The sequence below is a fragment of the Drosophila montana genome, unplaced genomic scaffold (genome assembly GCF_035044405.1).
Source record: "Drosophila montana isolate Dmon_TW-CO22-7 unplaced genomic scaffold, ASM3504440v1 contig_3218_1, whole genome shotgun sequence".
Taxonomy (NCBI): Eukaryota; Metazoa; Arthropoda; class Insecta; order Diptera; family Drosophilidae; genus Drosophila; species Drosophila montana.
In genome coordinates, this window is record NW_026998098.1 from 1,610,656 (window position 1) to 1,627,240 (window position 16,585).

Sequence of the window (16,585 nt, forward strand, 5' to 3'; positions counted from 1 at the left end):
TGCGAGTCAGGCCAGCACGTTGCGCATACGTCGCGTTGTCCCCGCTTGCAGTTAATTTGTAGAGCTCACGTTGGGGCCTCAGCCTCAGCCTCAGCCCCAGCCTCACTTCACTTCACTTCACTTTGGGGCTGTTTATCTTAAATGTTTACGCTGCATTTTCACAACGGCATTTTCGTAGAAGTTTTCAATTGTTGCATGAAGTGCACCGTGTCTAGAAAAATTTCCCGTGTAGGCGGATCAAGTCGCCCTCCCCCCCTGACCAGCCTCTTCTTCTATTATACATTTGCCTGTTAATCATTATTTCAATTTTGAATTCCCCAACTATGCGAAGCTGTGCTGCAGTCCCTGTTTACTTAGCCCGGCTCGTCTCATTACGAATGCAGTCGCAGATTGCAGCTCTAAACGAAATTAACATAAATTTTTATGAGCTCTTCCCGGTTAACGAGAAACGCAACGAGCATAAACAAGAAGAAAAAACATATATATATATATATATATTTTCTCGACTCTGGGCCATGACTGTTTCATTTTTTATGCTAAACTTTGGTAAACAAAACACAGAAACTCGACTGACTGATGAACTAATGAGTTGTGTGCCACTCCAGCTACCACTTCCCAATCTCAGTGCACCGTCCTCCAGTCGCAGTCGGAGTCGGAGTCCCTCTCCTAGGCCTGGTCACATTATCGATCGCTAGTTCGACCATAGTCTGACTGTTCGCTAAACTGTTGCCACTTGAGCATTGCAATTCATCAATTTATCAAACGTTTGCACAGCCAATTCAATGATGGACCGCCCGGACGGGCCCAGGCCGAGCCCAGCAGACGCTATCTGGCTGCCATTCAGTGCTCTTCTCCTCGTGCTTTTTGCAAATCATCATCATTCTTTTGTATCGTCATGAAGTCGTTTGTATCTATCAGAAACTGGAGTTCAAGTTGGGGGTTTGGGAGCGTCTAGTGCTTTGAAGTGTAGTCCATGACATGTGGGTTTCCTTCTTCATTTTTGTTTTTTTGTTTTTCTTTACTTTTTTTTTTTGTCTTTCTCTTGTTGTATGAAAGAATCATTTTTATTGGTTGCTCCAATGGCTAGACTAGTTTTTAGCGCACATTGCAGCAGCTGGCGAGTTGACCAAACACGAAGTTTGGGTCGAGATTTATGGGGCTTGGCATTCAGCCTGGCTGACGCTCAATAGTTTGCGTTTTGAATTTTTTGTTGGCTATTAGTTTAACTGTCTCTTTGAATGTCCGTCCTTTATCGAAGGCTGCTTGATGAATGTACTTCTATTAATCTATCTTAGCAGGCTACTGCACCCACACACACTTGCATATGCACACTTATGCGGGAGCATTTAATTTTTTAATTCTCCTTAAAGTCGCATCCTTAAGCGTTCAGAAGGCTAAAGACATATTGAAGGGCTTTTGTGAAATGCCACCCACAAGAGGGAGGTCTGAGTGGAAAACTTTGGGGTTAAATTCAAAATCTATAATTATCCACCCACTGGCTTAAATTTATATGATACTAGGAAATGGCTCTTGCTTATTTATAGATATATATGTAAATATGTACTTACCCAGAAATTCCAATTTAAAAGCGAGATTAATTTGTTGCCATCTCTTAGTAGGTAGGAGATATACAGATTACTGAAAGAAATAAATAAGAATAAAATTAGTGACGGAAAGATAAACAAAGAAAGAGTGCAAAAAGAGTATAGGCAATTTATGAAGTCTCAAAAACAACTTATAATGAATACTTGAAAACCCTAGAGATTTACTAGAATTCATGAGAATCGCATAGTAAGGCCTTTGCTTTTCAAATTTATTTTTTTGCGCAGCAAGAAGTAGTCCTAAGCCACTTATAAAGATCACACTTTTTCAATCAATATTCCACAATTGAGCGTGAAGTTTTCATGTTTCTATACCATATCTACGATTCAGTTATGCTGATTCCCTGAATGCTTTGACATTGTAGAGGCATCGAAATATAATAGCTTAGGGTAACTTAAGGAGACTTTAAATATTCGCACTAGCGAAGCGAATGAGCAGGTTGTAGGGCTCTGGTCTGTTCCCTTGTTGCACATAGCCAAACATCACTAATTTGCTCATTTCAATTTCATTAAGTTGGCAGCACTGTTTGCATATTAGCATGCCAAACAGTCTGTACCTGTTCCAAAGGGGGAGAAACAGTTGATGGGACACCTGAACAGCCCTCAGCTGGCCAATGACGAGTATGATGATGACGATGAGCTTGTGGCTCGCTGTTGGCCAATGTTGTCTACCAAAGGGCAATAACAACACAAGAGCCAAATGAGCTGCAGGCAATGCGGAGCCCAAGACAACCGGTAACAGAGAGCTGGCAACGGACAACTAAGCAGCAGCAACAGCAGCAGCTCGAAACCCAAAGGATGTGATTCCGTGTTTCGTAGTTGTCGTTGTCGTTGTCGTTGCTGTTGTTGCTGTTGTCGAGCTACCGTCTATGATTCCAACACAAACTGGGCATATTTACAAACGAAGCCAAAGTCAAACACACAAACAGACCAAGAAGCAGCAACGAGGAGCCAACGTGAATACAACTAGAGTAGACCACAGCCTAAACGCTGTGTGTATCAACAGCAAAGTTGGCAACCAAATGTTGTTGCACCAGCCAGAAAACAAAGACTGAAAATGCAGCTTGGCTTTGATAGACTCGTCAGATGCTCTGTACATACGTAAACAAAGCCTCAAAAATGAGCTTGTTTCAAGAGCTGGCAGGAGCTTGTCATTGGTGCAACCAAACATGCATCTTGTAATGCCTCATAGCAGGCAGTTTTGTTTTTCACTTGTATGGATAGTTTAGAAGTCTTGGCTTCAAGAAAATATATTTCTCTCTAAGCTTAGATGGAGCTTGTCGTTAGTGCAACCAAACAAATAGTTAGTGGTTCGAATCCCTGCCGAAACTATGCATCTTGTAATGTCTCGTAGCTAGTTTAGAATTCTTTGCATTAAGAAAATATCTATCTCTGTGCTTTTAAGATTGTCCGAAGGAGGTTGCCATTAGTGCAAACAAATAAAAAGTTAGTGGTTCGATTGTCTCATAGAAGGCAGAAATAAAATATAACTATATTTTGAGAATACCCATTAGCTTAAACTTCCCGCTGCCAAATCTCTTTTGCTCTTCGCATAACATTGGAAACATATATATAAACACTTTGTATCGCATCTCCATAAGATATACCCAGTCTTAGTCTTGGCTTATAATAACACGAAAAAAAGGGCTTGGGAGCGAATAGAGTCGAAAACTGAAGAGGGCCGCATAATTGGCCAAGTGGTTCGGGCCTGCTGCTGCAGTCACCACCTGGGCCACAACTCGCCGGCCAGAGACAGGCTGCAGGCACAGCATCCGAATCAACTTCAACCTTAGCTTCTATCGCTGGCTTTGCATCTCGAGACGAGTTTGGCGAGGCAATAATTTTATTTTTAGCCATCCTCCTTGTGGTCGTTCGCCTGGCTAACTGGACGCCTTGTTGCCCGGGCTGCTGCTGGGCAGGCCATAACGACTTGCCGCTTGTGTTATTATCTCAGGGCATAAATTTTATGGCCAATATTCACAGCTCCACCCACTGTTGAAAATGTTTTTTGTGTGTTCTGTGCCGCTGCTCCCTCCGCTAGCCAATTGCGAAAATTATTTGTGGCCATAGGCCCGGTCATATAAATTATGCAAAGCCGCTCCGTCAGTTGCGGACCGAGCAAATTGATTTGCTAGGGGAGCACTCCGACTGACAGTTCGCACAGTTGGTGACGGATTTGCAGTGGGACACCGGCTTGGCGAGCCGAGCAAATCGCTTAGCGCCACTTTAGGACAATTGACATAGCTGTGGGAGATGTTTCGACTGTGACTACATGTCTGTCAATCCACTATTACACTCTGTGACTTGGTTGACTTCACTTCACTTCATTTTTTGTTTTGCGCCGAATCAGCAATAGATTGCAGCCACATTGGGCGCAGCTTGACACAGTCACAATCCACATCTAGCAGCTGCTGCTGCTTTTGTTGCTGCTGTTGTTGTTGTTGTTGTTGCTTTGCCAAGCCGCAGAACAAGTTTCCATTACAAATTCCAAAAGGCATTGAGTCCAAGCTGCGGCCAAGTTGCGTTGAGTTATTAGAGCCGTTTGGGTGTCAACCTCAGCAGTTTATTGTTATACGCTTGTACCGGGTATTATTGTTTTGTCATAAAATTTGCGACACCTCCAAGCCCATATATGATAAGTATATCTATTCTGGATCCAGCTGTTTTGTCTATCACTATCAAAAGTATCGTAAAATGTTGCAGGCAGTGCACATGTTGGGAATCTTCCGAATCGGAGTATATCATGCCAGTAAAGCCTACATGAATTCATGAGAATCGCAGTTGTGATTCAAGATATGTTCACCAAACTCCGAAAATACAAGTTTCCCTTTTTACCTCAAGCTGAAGGGTATTATTTTTTGGCTTGCCAAAGATAACCCCTTTTTTCTAGCTTTTGTTGTTTTTTACTTTTCGGCATTTACTTATGCTCATATTCAGATTTCACAGCAACAACAAATTGTTGCTAGCAAAAATTGACAGTTGAAATTGCTTACAAGTGGCACGAAGCGCTTTTGGGTTTGGCGGACACTTCGCCGAGAGATCGGCGCAGCGGAGACTCATCAATAAAGTTGTTAAAATCTGCGACAAGGGCCACTTGGGATTGACGTCTGCGAATGGCGAGACAGCAGTGGGAGCATCTAAAAGAGGTGGGATTTTTTTCTCTCTATCTTTCTTTCTTGACAGTTTCAAGTGAGAGACGCCAAAACAAGTTGAACTTGTGGAGCGCCAAATAGATTTACAAGCGAAGTACGTTATAGTATAATTTCACTCTAGCAAATGTTAAAGATATATAAATATGAGCAAGAACTTTAGCTGACTTAGTTAGTTGGTCCATTTGGGTCCACCTCAATGAGCGAAAAATAGGCATAAAATATCATATATTTATTTCTGAATAACTTTCTATATTTACTGACTATTATCGAATCGTTAGCTTACAGTCCTCACTGTACTTACAACTAAGCACCTTCGACAATATTTTGCCATGAGCTAAAAAAATTGTCAGCTGCCTATAAAAATATATGCCATATACCCGCACCCATTCACCCCAGAAGGCTTCACAGGAGTAGCGTACAAAGCAGCCGCAAGGACACATGGCCACCCGGCCATGGCGTGGCCATAAAGTGTCAGCAATTTGGAGCTTGGGGAACCGGTAGCGGGCGGCTCTCGAGCGGTTCTCCATTTCGTGCTGGGGTCGTCATATTTTATGCCCAAATAGTTAAACGAATGCACAAACACACATAAAAAGAAAAGCTGGAAAATTGCTTGTAAAACATTTTTGTGTGTGACATTGACAGAGGGTGGGAGGGCGAGAGGGAGATGGAGACAGCGAGTGAGGCAGAGAGAGAGGGAGGGAGACGGACACATTTATACCAAATCTCCGGGCTACGCAACACATTCCCATAAATCACAAAAAGCATTTCAATTTTTTTCCTCAGCGCTTTTTTTTGTGCCTGCCTACAACAAATTTTTTTTGCTGGCTACATTAATGCGCCTACACACACACACACGCGTGGAGAGGGGCGGGGTGGCGGGGACGGGTAATGGGGCTCTCTGGTATGTAACTGACAGCCTATTTGCGCCTCGGCAGCCATCGTCACCGCTAGGAGCTGCCGCCCAATGCAAACAGTGCCCGGCTCCTGCCAGGCGGTGGCTTGGTTTTAAGCTATTTATGTTTTAGCCTCAGATACCCTTGAATTCTTCAAGGGAGGCATATTGACTTTGTATGGAATTTAATTCTTAAAGGGGGTTATTGAATTCGTATGGGTTTGTGTGATCTCTATATATAAAACTATTTCTCCTGACTGACTGATTGGTAATCAACGCACAGGCTAAGCCGTAAGAGCTAAGACGCTGAAGTTTTCGCTGTAGTTACCTAATTTGATGAAGGTGCACGTTAAGACGGGGTTTCGGGAAATTCCTCCCGCGTGTTTGTAAAAATCGCGAAAAACATTGAGCGTTTCACACTTTCGCGAAGTTGCTGTTTGTACATACATATATATACGCAAACAGGCACGCATGCGTACATACATACATAAATATATATGTACATACATACATGCATGCATGCATACATAAATACATGCATGCGTGCATACATACATACATACATACATACATACATACATACATACATAAATAAATACATACATACATACATACATACATACAAACATACATACATACATACATACATACATACATACATACATACATACATACATACATACATACATACATACATACATACATACATACATACATACATACTTACATACATACATACATACATACATACAAACAAAAAACAAAAAAATATATTGATAAAAAAAACAAAAAAAACGTACACTACTAGCTAAACATGAAACACTGCAGAGCCTACTTGAATTCTTGAGAATCGAGGAGTAGAGCACTTGGTAAAAGTTCGTTTTATTTAAAATTGCAGCACAGCGACAAATAAGCTTGGTCTGCGTTTGGTATTAGAAAACAAACATGCATGCATACATATGTATATACATAAATGCATACATACATGCATGCATACACTAACACACACGCACACACATACATTCGTACACACCATCACATACACATATAGGCAGCATTTATTAACAATGGAGTAATGTTTTAAATTGCATCTATGGATAGATTTCCTAAACTTAACTCATAGAATATTGAATGTATTAAGATACGGTATTATTAATTATTGAAATAAAATATTTCTTGCAGTGCTTTTTGACGTTTTTATAAAAAATTAAACTGATTAATAAAGTCATGTTCGTATAGAACATATTTAGATTTTGTAATATGCTAATTCTTAGGTATATGACAACAATTTTAACCATCCAATAAGCCTAGTTGAAGTTATTTGTCCCATGACATTATTGATTTATGAAATTTACATGAAGAATCATCTTATTTAAGGATAATTTTCAATTAGAATTGACAAACACTACGAAAAAGCCCCTCTCTCTCTCAGTTACATACGCTTGCAAGCCTTCAGACATGCCCTATTTACACACCTGACGCTTGCAGGGTATGCAGAAAATATTTGCGCGTCTAGGGTATTTTCATAGCTGCCAATATCCTTTTTGGTTTGTTTTATTTATTTTTTGCTCATTGCATGCTTTATTTTTATTTTATTTGCATGCTGATTTTTCCGGGCCACAGTTTGGCAGCACAGTGTTGTTTATATTGCTGATGCCCCAGGCAAGGGGACGGGGGTTAAGAGGGTGAACAGGGGTGCAGCTCGTGCAGACTCGCGAATGTTTAACAAATGTGTGACATTTTTGTGTGGAACGAAGAATTCGACAAGTCGGGGTAACAGCGGAAGTAGGGAGCAGGGGGCAGCGAGGAGGGAGCATTGAAGCAGGGGACCGGGAAAAATTGTTGTGGAGACCTCTCGATTGCCATGTGTGCGCCTCTCGACAGACTCTCGACTGGCGCTGTCTGTTTGCTCTTTGCACACGCGTTTGGAATTGATTTTTATGCTGTGATTATATTTTCGAAAAGGTTGACGATGAGCCTGAATCAAGGCTGTGGCGGTTGGGGGTTGCTGTTTGGGGCTCGCTACACTGTTTGTTTTTTCAGAGCAGCAACAACAACAACAACAAGAGCAACAATGAAGTGTCACCAACACGCTTGAAAAATAAAAATATATAAATTAAATTGTGCGTTCATGTTGTTTTAATGGGCTGCCCCATCGGCTGCTGTGGACGGGCTGCAGGGGCAGACAGACAGGCTGGCAGATGCTGCACGGCCTGATAGTCGACGGTTCGCCACTTTTATGCGCCTTGTTTAACGATCGGAAGTCATATTCATAAAAATATGTCAATGAATTGTGAATTATTTATGGCTACATGACAAAAAAAAATCAACCCTAACAAGGCAAATAAATAAATAACCGGGCATAAAAGCTTTTAAAGCGTATGCATAACTGTGGGATACTTTTACAGTCGCAAATCAAGAGTATCTTAAGATGACATTCAGCTAGTTTGCAGATCGATTTCACTTTGCATTGTGGTCTGGAATAAGGTATTATTTGGTTTATTGATTTGCGGTAATCAGTTTGTCAGCAGATCGCAATATACCCTGTCACTGCATTTGGCAAGGGTATCGAAATACATGAAAAATTCGAGAGGTTTTTCAAAAATATACGCCTAATGGCTGCACGGACCGAGCTGAAAAGTGTGTTAAGAGACGCGTTGGCTAAATTGGATTTTGCTAGTGGAAGGCCTTGCGCTCAATTCATGAAACTGAAATTGAGACTGAAACTAAAACTTAATTGCAATTAAAGGTGAGTCGAGGACCAGCAGCAGCAGCAACACCTTCTATTTTGCTAGGCGACCTACTTTGCAAACACACCCAAAAAGCCCGGCCGGAGCAGGTTCCTGGCCCGTTCCGGACGTCAGTCAGCCGGCAACGTGTTGGCCAAAGGCTTAAATTTCAAACGACAATTAGAAAATTTGCAAATTACATGGCGACCGGTCGGAAAGGCGGAGAGCGGATATTTTTAATGAAAAGTGCGCAAGGAAAAGCAAAGACTCGAAAACTTGTCAGCCAACTAGCCGTTGTTGTTGTTGTCGTTGTTGTTGTTGCTGTGTCGTTGTTGTCAGGCGTGTCCCAGGTCCGGTCTGGCAGTCGCAGCCAGTTTCGGGCTGGCTGCATTGTCAGCCCGTCGATTCGACTTGCCATTAAATTATGGCCCAGAGAGGGAGACAGAGAGAGAGAGAGAGAGAGAGACAGAGCGAGAGATCGGCATCCAGCGAGCGGGTGTTAACTTGGTAATTTTATGCCTGAGTTAACATTTAATTTGTGTAAATGATTTTGTGGATTTTATGCCGCGCCATTAAAATAGGAGTCAAAAGACTAGGGGCGAGAGTTTTGTCTTAACAGCGACCCGGGCCCAAGCGCAGCTGGCATTTTGATGGCCAGAAGATGCCTTGGCAAGATCGATGGTTCGACAGACGGACAGCTTAATGCCGCATGATTTGTGTCCAAAGGGGGAGAGAGAAATTCATTTGTATATATTGGGAATATAATGAAAGCATTTGATTGCAACAATATGTATTTTATAATTGGCTTTTTGTGTGTTATATGTTATAAGCTTGGAGGTGAAAAATATGCAAGCGGAACTGAATATGCATGAGTTCAAGTGTGGACAATGCTGACTCAAGCAACTCGTGAGGGGTTTTTCTGCATTTTCGCATTATGCAATCAGCTTAAATGCATATTGCGCATACGCCACGTTGACCCCAGCTGACAGTCATTTTGGGCGACTAATGCGACGCTCATTTGAAACTCATTTCATTTTTAACACTCTGCTATGCTCCATGCTACCCCAGCAGCGACGCCAGTATCACAGTCGACGTCGACGTCGACGTCAGCGTCGTCGCTTTACGGCTCGTAAAAAAAAAAACTTTTTTGGCGCCGCACATTATTAAAATTTCTTTATGACAAGCGAGGCGAGAGCCGCACCAAAGAGTCAAGAGTTGTCGACAACGACGCGACAAAAGGCATAAAAACTGGTAACAAAATATTTGTGTTTGCCATACCCTGTAGGTATCGGTGGCTAAAGGGTATATGCGCTGCACATAACACTATTATTAAATAATCATCGTTGGGCTGTACACAATACTTCCAATTATTCTATAACTTTATACAGGGTAGCTGCTCGCTCAGTTTTCCTTTTGATTTAAGTAATTGTGTTTGACATACCCTGTAGGCATCTGTGGCTAAGAGGTATGTGCATTGCACATACGACTTAACAATTATTCCTCAAAATACTTCTGCAAAAGTTGTCTACAGTTTGACTTAAATTCATAAAGCTGAACACATTCACTCCCATTTACATCTTCATACAGGGTAGCTGCTCGCCTAGCAATAATTTTGATTTGTCGCCACAAAACGAAAATTTGTTTTGGTCTTTAGTTTTTGCATAAATTAACATGAGATTTATGTGCCCGTTGCCATTTGAAACAGAGCCAAGCTACGAGATAGCGCCTAACAAGTGGATGAAAAGTTAAGGATAGCCAAATAATAGTCGACAACAATTTGAACCAAAGTTTCGTATTTGGTTGGACCTTAAAGCCAATGCGAATTTTTCGCTTGCCACGCACGTGTCTGGCATAAGAAGGAGCTGCTGGCTTGGCAGGAGCTTGAGGGAATTTTGCAGTCTTAAAAAACGCAACTCTTTACACTTTTGTTGTTTAACTTGGCAACTTTGCAGCCGTCTGTCTGCCTTTAAGTGCGGCGCAGCCAACCGCTATCATAATGAGAGTTTTCATTAAGCAGTGGAACGAATTTTATGTGCATATTTAAGTCACATTTTAACAAGACACAAAACAAAGCAGAGCGCGACAACAATCAAGAGATGCGCTTCGTATATGGCCATAACGGAAACTTGTTTTTAATTAAAACCTTTCCGTTTCGAATCCCAATTGCCATTTAAAAGATCGTACAATTCGATTTGAATATTTAAAAACGCATAAATAACCGACAGATAAAGTCGCGGCTGCTGCTGCTTATGATTTTTAGCAGCCAATTGAGGCAAAGATTTATGAAGTGAAATTGCGAAAAAAAAAAGCTGTCAATAACCTACTAAAATTGACACGAAATCAAGTTGGAATATAAATAGAAATCTTGAAATAGTTGAGAATGGGTCTCTCATAGAAAATGACAGTTGAAGAGCTTTTTTGTATGGCTAAGAAAACGGCATTTGGAAATGGACTCAAAGCAAGTAAAGAGGTTTGTCCCTTGGTCATTCTTTCTAATAAAAGATGTTTAAATACTTTTGACTTACTCTAGAAAGCATACTTCTCTTAAGGGTTATCTGAAGGTTTTACTGCACTCTCTTACGGCGCAGCAAAATAAGTTATACTTGTCTTAAATTATTTTATTTAAGTCAGGATGAATGACGGCATTGTTATCTGGAGCTTAATAGCTGAATGTAATTTAAAGTATTCTTATGAGATTAGAACCTTTTGCTGGTTCATAATTCATTCACTATAAAGCATCCAAATATCATAGCCTTTATTGACATAGGTAACCGCTTTGCAGTAACGTATATTTTGACAAGCGGTTATTTCTTCAGGCTACTTCAAGGAGAAAACCAAGAAAGAACTGGTATTTTCGGCACGTCGAACATTAAATACCCTACTAGCCAAATGGCTTACGGACTTACACTTAAGTGTGGCAAATAGTAAAGCTCGTAACCGCTAAGTTTAGTCAAGAGATCTTGGGAAAACAGAAAACTTTTTCCCAGATAGCTATTTGTTAGAATGTTTTATGACGATAGCCCTAAAACTTATAGAAAGTTGATGATGATCTATAACCTATATATATTTAGTTAATGAGCTACTTCCATGGATTAAATTACAATTTCCTCTCCAGGGGCATAATGTCAGACAGACAGGCAAATTTATAAAATCAGGCAGTTCTCTCTCAGTGCGTTAAACATTTCGTGACTTACGTGAATATACAGTTAATGTTAGTTAATGAAACAGAACTCGACTAGCAATTGAAATGCAGCCGCATTAGCATTAGGAATTATGTAAAAGGGATTTTGTTTTTCTGCGCTCGTGGCATGCTTCAGTTTTGGTTTCGTTTGGCTTGACCGATGCGGTTGCCTGGCTGCGTTTCTTTAAGGTCTTGATATATTTTCTCGCGGAAGTCACGTAGCGATTGCACAATTTGAAAATGAGTTTTGTCGGTTTTACACAAGACTATAACAAAAACAGAAATCATTAATGTACAACACCCAACATGCCTCATGCCACATGCCACATGCCACATTCAACATGAATTGCTGTTCTTTCTGTTGCGGTCAATGGAAGCCGCTGCAGGAATTGAGCAATTTGCACGTCTGGTTAGTCAAAACAAAGTAAAACAACGAGCCCAGTAGGCGTCCAATGGACAATTGGACACATAGCGACCATCTAGAATACAGAAAACAATTCAAGTATTGGGGCGAGTGCAACTATGAGTACCAGTACGAGTACGAATGCGAGTACGAGTACGAGTACGAGTACCCTTGCTGGGTTCGTTTCCAAGAAGTGCCATAAATTCGTCAATTATGACGGCTGAGCATGCGGACGCTCGCATACGCAACAGGAGGGGAACAGTCCTCTTCCAGGGAGTGCCAATGCCTGGTCAGACTGACAGCTGTCAACAATTGAATGACCAATGGTCAACTGGTCGAGATCCATAGATGGGTCAACATAACTTGATGAGCTTATAGGCACATAGTTCTAGTCCAGATTTCTCGACTAGAAGCAACTCTGCACCTAAAGCTGTATCCCTAAAACAAGTTATCACCATTAAATATATTTATGAGGAGTTTTAGAAAACGTTTTTATTTATAATCCCAATTCCACATTTTCCCATTCTTATTTTATTTTAATTATATATAAATATAAATTTACATTTTTTGTATAGAGTCAAAACTTTAACTTTTTCAGAAGTTCTTGTAAAAGCTCATGTTACATTTAGAAGTTGAATTGCATTCTTCTTTTGTGTAAATATGGCAACGCCACGTCGAAACATGGCAACACTGCATCGAGTTGGAAATGAGAGAAAACTAACTTTGATATGGGAAATTATTGTTAAAAAATTTAAATTAATGCAATGAACAAAAACTTCTTTGGAAAATTAAGAGTTTTCTTATATTTTCGTTCCTTTCTGTTTGAATAGTAAAACTTAATTGATTCACATGGTTCGATTTTTCTTAATTTTCATAAATCGAACATGGGCATAAGAGCTGCACACTATGGACGCAATATAATAAACCCTCGATAACATAAGCTAAGAGCCCCCATATTTTCCATTGATAATCATAAAAAAAATGTTACATAAGTATAATTCCAGACTGTTGCCAAACGAGAATGTTTGATAAGGCCATCACAGCAATTCAAAATGTCTTTCAAATCCATTTACAATCCATTTACGAGCTTCTTTCTAATCCAATAGATCCCACGGCGCGTTCCCACTGACGAGACCAAATTCAAAACAAAGGGAGCAACCAAAATGCGGGGCATTTGCCGTCCCACCATCCTCACTCTTTCAGATCCCCCCACGCACAATTGCCAACACGTGTGCGGCGTGCAGTCGTCACGAAACTAAACTGGAAACCGACAACCGGCAACCGACAACCGGCAACTGGCAACTGGCAAACGGAGAGGCGTCATTTAATTAACCCGCGAACGCACACAGCCGGAGCCCCGGCCACGACCACATGATGAGGGTCACCGGTGGGGACCGGTCCGGTCCGTTCCCTGCTCGGACGCCTGCGCAGCGTTCGCCTCGTAAAACGGTAAAATTATTTTTATGCGCTTTTAATAGACTCACGCTTAGACGGGCTGCGGCTGCTGACGTTAGAAGCCCCCGTTGCAGTTCCAGCTCCATCCCAGTCCCAGTCCCAGTCCCAGGCACCGGGCCCCAGGCTCATCTCCACAGTGCATCGTATTTCATGTTTATGAATGCATTTTTATTATGATTTTGTTTTCTGTTGCTGTGATACACCTCTGCCCCTGCCCCCTGCCCCAGCCCTTTTCCCACCCAGTCCCTGCTGCAATTGCGCCTTCAGTTTCATTTTCATTTCGGTTTTCATGTGTCTGCTTTATGAGCGTTGAGTTTTTACAGCGGGGAAAATGTTTACGACACAACTGAAAATCGGAACTCGATTTGTTCGAGGGGCAGACGATTTCTGTGTGGGGGTGTCTGTGTGTGTGTGAACGTTAAATGAATCTTACAAATCTCATAATAGAGTTGTAAATATTGATTTGCCAGGGCTGAGACAATAACAATTAGATTTCTTACATTAATGGGCAGTTTTATAAAATCGGTTAACTGACAAACGGCCAGCAATTAGGCCATGTGTGGGTCTTATGATTTTATTGAGACATTCCAGCAGCACGAACTTTGCTTAAAGCCAGCGGCAAAGTGGGGTAAAAGCTGGGACCCTCAGCCACAGAGCCCCATTTTCCAGGCAGACCAGGCCTGTCATAAATCTTGAGAGCTACCCGAAAACAAGCCATAAAACACAAACACATGAAGACTGTGTAAATAACAGAGCAAAGGGATGTGTTTGAGTAAGTGCACGATAGAGACAGATATAGGGAGTCGCAGAAAGAGAGAGAGAGAGAGGGGGCAGCTGTAGCCGAGGCACCTTTAAGTTCTGGGTCTTCTAGTATGTAGCAATTTATGTGCGAAATAATTTTGGTTGGTTTTCTTCTTTTTTTTTTTTGTTACGCTGCTGGCAGCAAATGAAATCAGGCACTGAAGCTGGTGGCCATTAATTTATGCAAAGCACAAATTATGATTGGGCCAGGAAGTGGGCAGACACTGGCCTCACTGGCAGCCCTCCAACTAGGCCTACCAACTGGAGCAGGGCAGCGTCATAAGCAGCGGCAGCAGCAGCAGCAGGAGCCGGAGCAGGAGCCGGAGCAGCAGCTGTAACGCGATGATTATGCAAGCTGGCGAGTTCCCATAAAGCATGATGATGATGAGGCTGGTTGAGAGTTGGGCAGGAGGCGGCGGAGAAGCAGCAGCCGAGGCATTTGAATTGGGTGCTGCGGTTTATATTTTTTTTATTATTTTTTTTTGGGGCATCCAACAGTTAAGGGTAAGTGAAAAGCACCGCAAGAAGAAACGACTTTGGTTAATGGCGCAAAATGTTCGCAGTTGGCAGGCCCGGCCAGGCACGAAAAATGATTTATGGCACAAGGAAGTTAATTTATTAATTTCAGGACCCTGAGAATGCAGCAACAACATCACCACCAGCAGCAGCAGCAGCAGCAGCGGCGGCCGCAGGCGAGTTAAGGGAGCAACAGAAGCGGATCCTGACATGTTTACAAGCTGCCAGAGCCGCAGCGTTAAATTAGAGAAAAACCGCTAAACAAGGTCACAGAGATAACAAGCGGGATGCCAAAATGGCTAAAGAGAGAGAGAGAGAGAGGGAGAGCTGCTGGGTATGTGTGTTTTAGAGAATATTAAAATTACAAAAGGTGCGAAATGAAAATTGAAGAAAAAATCCAATTTATTATTTAGCACGTTTAATATATATCCCTATATCTGTGTTTAACGTGGCGTGTTCCGTTTTGAGGATTGGAAACAAGGTACTTTGGTCTGGTAACAATATTAATATGAACATGGTTTGGTTGGGTTTATGCATCCCAGACAGACAAAAAGACCACAATTATCCCACAAGGGGCCTACCTCAATATTAATGACTCTCAATCTTTGACCCTGACCCGGGAGGCCTCACTACTTAAGTTCCGATAAGCTCGGATAAAGCGCTTCGTACAACAATCTTTCATCTATTCGAAGCCCCGAATTGGAGGATCTAAATTTCTCTATTAGTCGCCTCGTACGACAAGCGATGACATGCTGTGGCGGTATTCTAGAGCCCGCCTGCCACACGGGCATTTAGTTGATGAACTTCATATATTCTTAAAGCATAAGTGAAAATTTCTTAGACGTAATAAGGCAGGTGCTCAACATTATAATAGCTGCACAAACTATTTACGCTCAACAACTATTATTTATTTATAAACTATTACAGAAATGTATGTCAATCAATAAAGCAGGGTTCACAATAATGTGGCTAGCAGATCAAATCAGAAATAACGTATACGTCAGAGAGGCCTGCCAACGCCCCCCCCCCCCCCCCCGCCCGCTAACCCCTTTCTAATTGATGGAAGCGAGTGCGCGCACACAACTCAATAAAATCAAATTTAGCTCATTAGCAACAAAAATTGATTGCAATATGTTTGTTTCACTTTGATCTAAAGGCACTTAGACGGGGCGGCCATAAATCGAGCGAGCGACCGCCCGTCGGAGCGAGACGAACTGAAGAATCGGAACTGGGCGGGGGTAGGCTACATAAATATAGAAATATAGCGAGGCAGCCGGACTAAAAAGGGAGCGCTGAGTGAGCGCTTCGGAGCTGATGGAAAACGCATGGAATTGGCTTTGGCCAGGCCGCAAGTCGGCTGATTTTCTAGTCAATTTCCACAGCAAATGGATAACATTCAGCTCTTGATTAATTGCACAATCCGATGCCGGGCGTTCAGTTCGTACTCTTCAATCGACACTCGCCGCATTCCGCGCCACGTTTTGCGCTTATTAAATCATCAGCGCATATTCGGATTCTCTCTCCATTTCATTTGCAACGCGTTGAGAAATTGTCGCGTTGACAAACAATTTCATTGGCAGATTGCGAAAAAGAATACAACAAATTAAGAGGCCTTGTAAATCAAATGATTATAAAAACATTTCGTTCCGTTTACTTATATTTTTTTATATTTTACATTTTTGAGTGGCGCCCATTAAACTGTCGGCGGGTTACCGCCTACGGAAATGCGTATGAAAGAGATCGGGGCTGGAATCAAAAAAAAAAGAAATGACGGAAGTGTGCGTCTAGCGCGATGCGTGAAAAGCTCAAAGGCAAAAGAAAATAGACAGTTGATGATGCCTTTCATCTATCCACT

The 16,585-nt window shown here is 41.8% G+C and overlaps 1 protein-coding gene across 1 annotated transcript in view; it reads right to left on the minus strand.

Annotated features, from left to right (window-relative positions):
* The window catches only part of fz2 (frizzled 2), a 104,485-nt gene that overhangs the window by 54,198 nt on the left and 33,702 nt on the right, over window positions 1-16,585 (minus strand). Inside the window, exon 4 of the mRNA XM_064689676.1 lies at window positions 1,569-1,638. The gene's annotated coding sequence lies outside the window, so the exon portion shown is untranslated. The remainder of the gene's footprint in view (window positions 1-1,568; window positions 1,639-16,585) is intronic.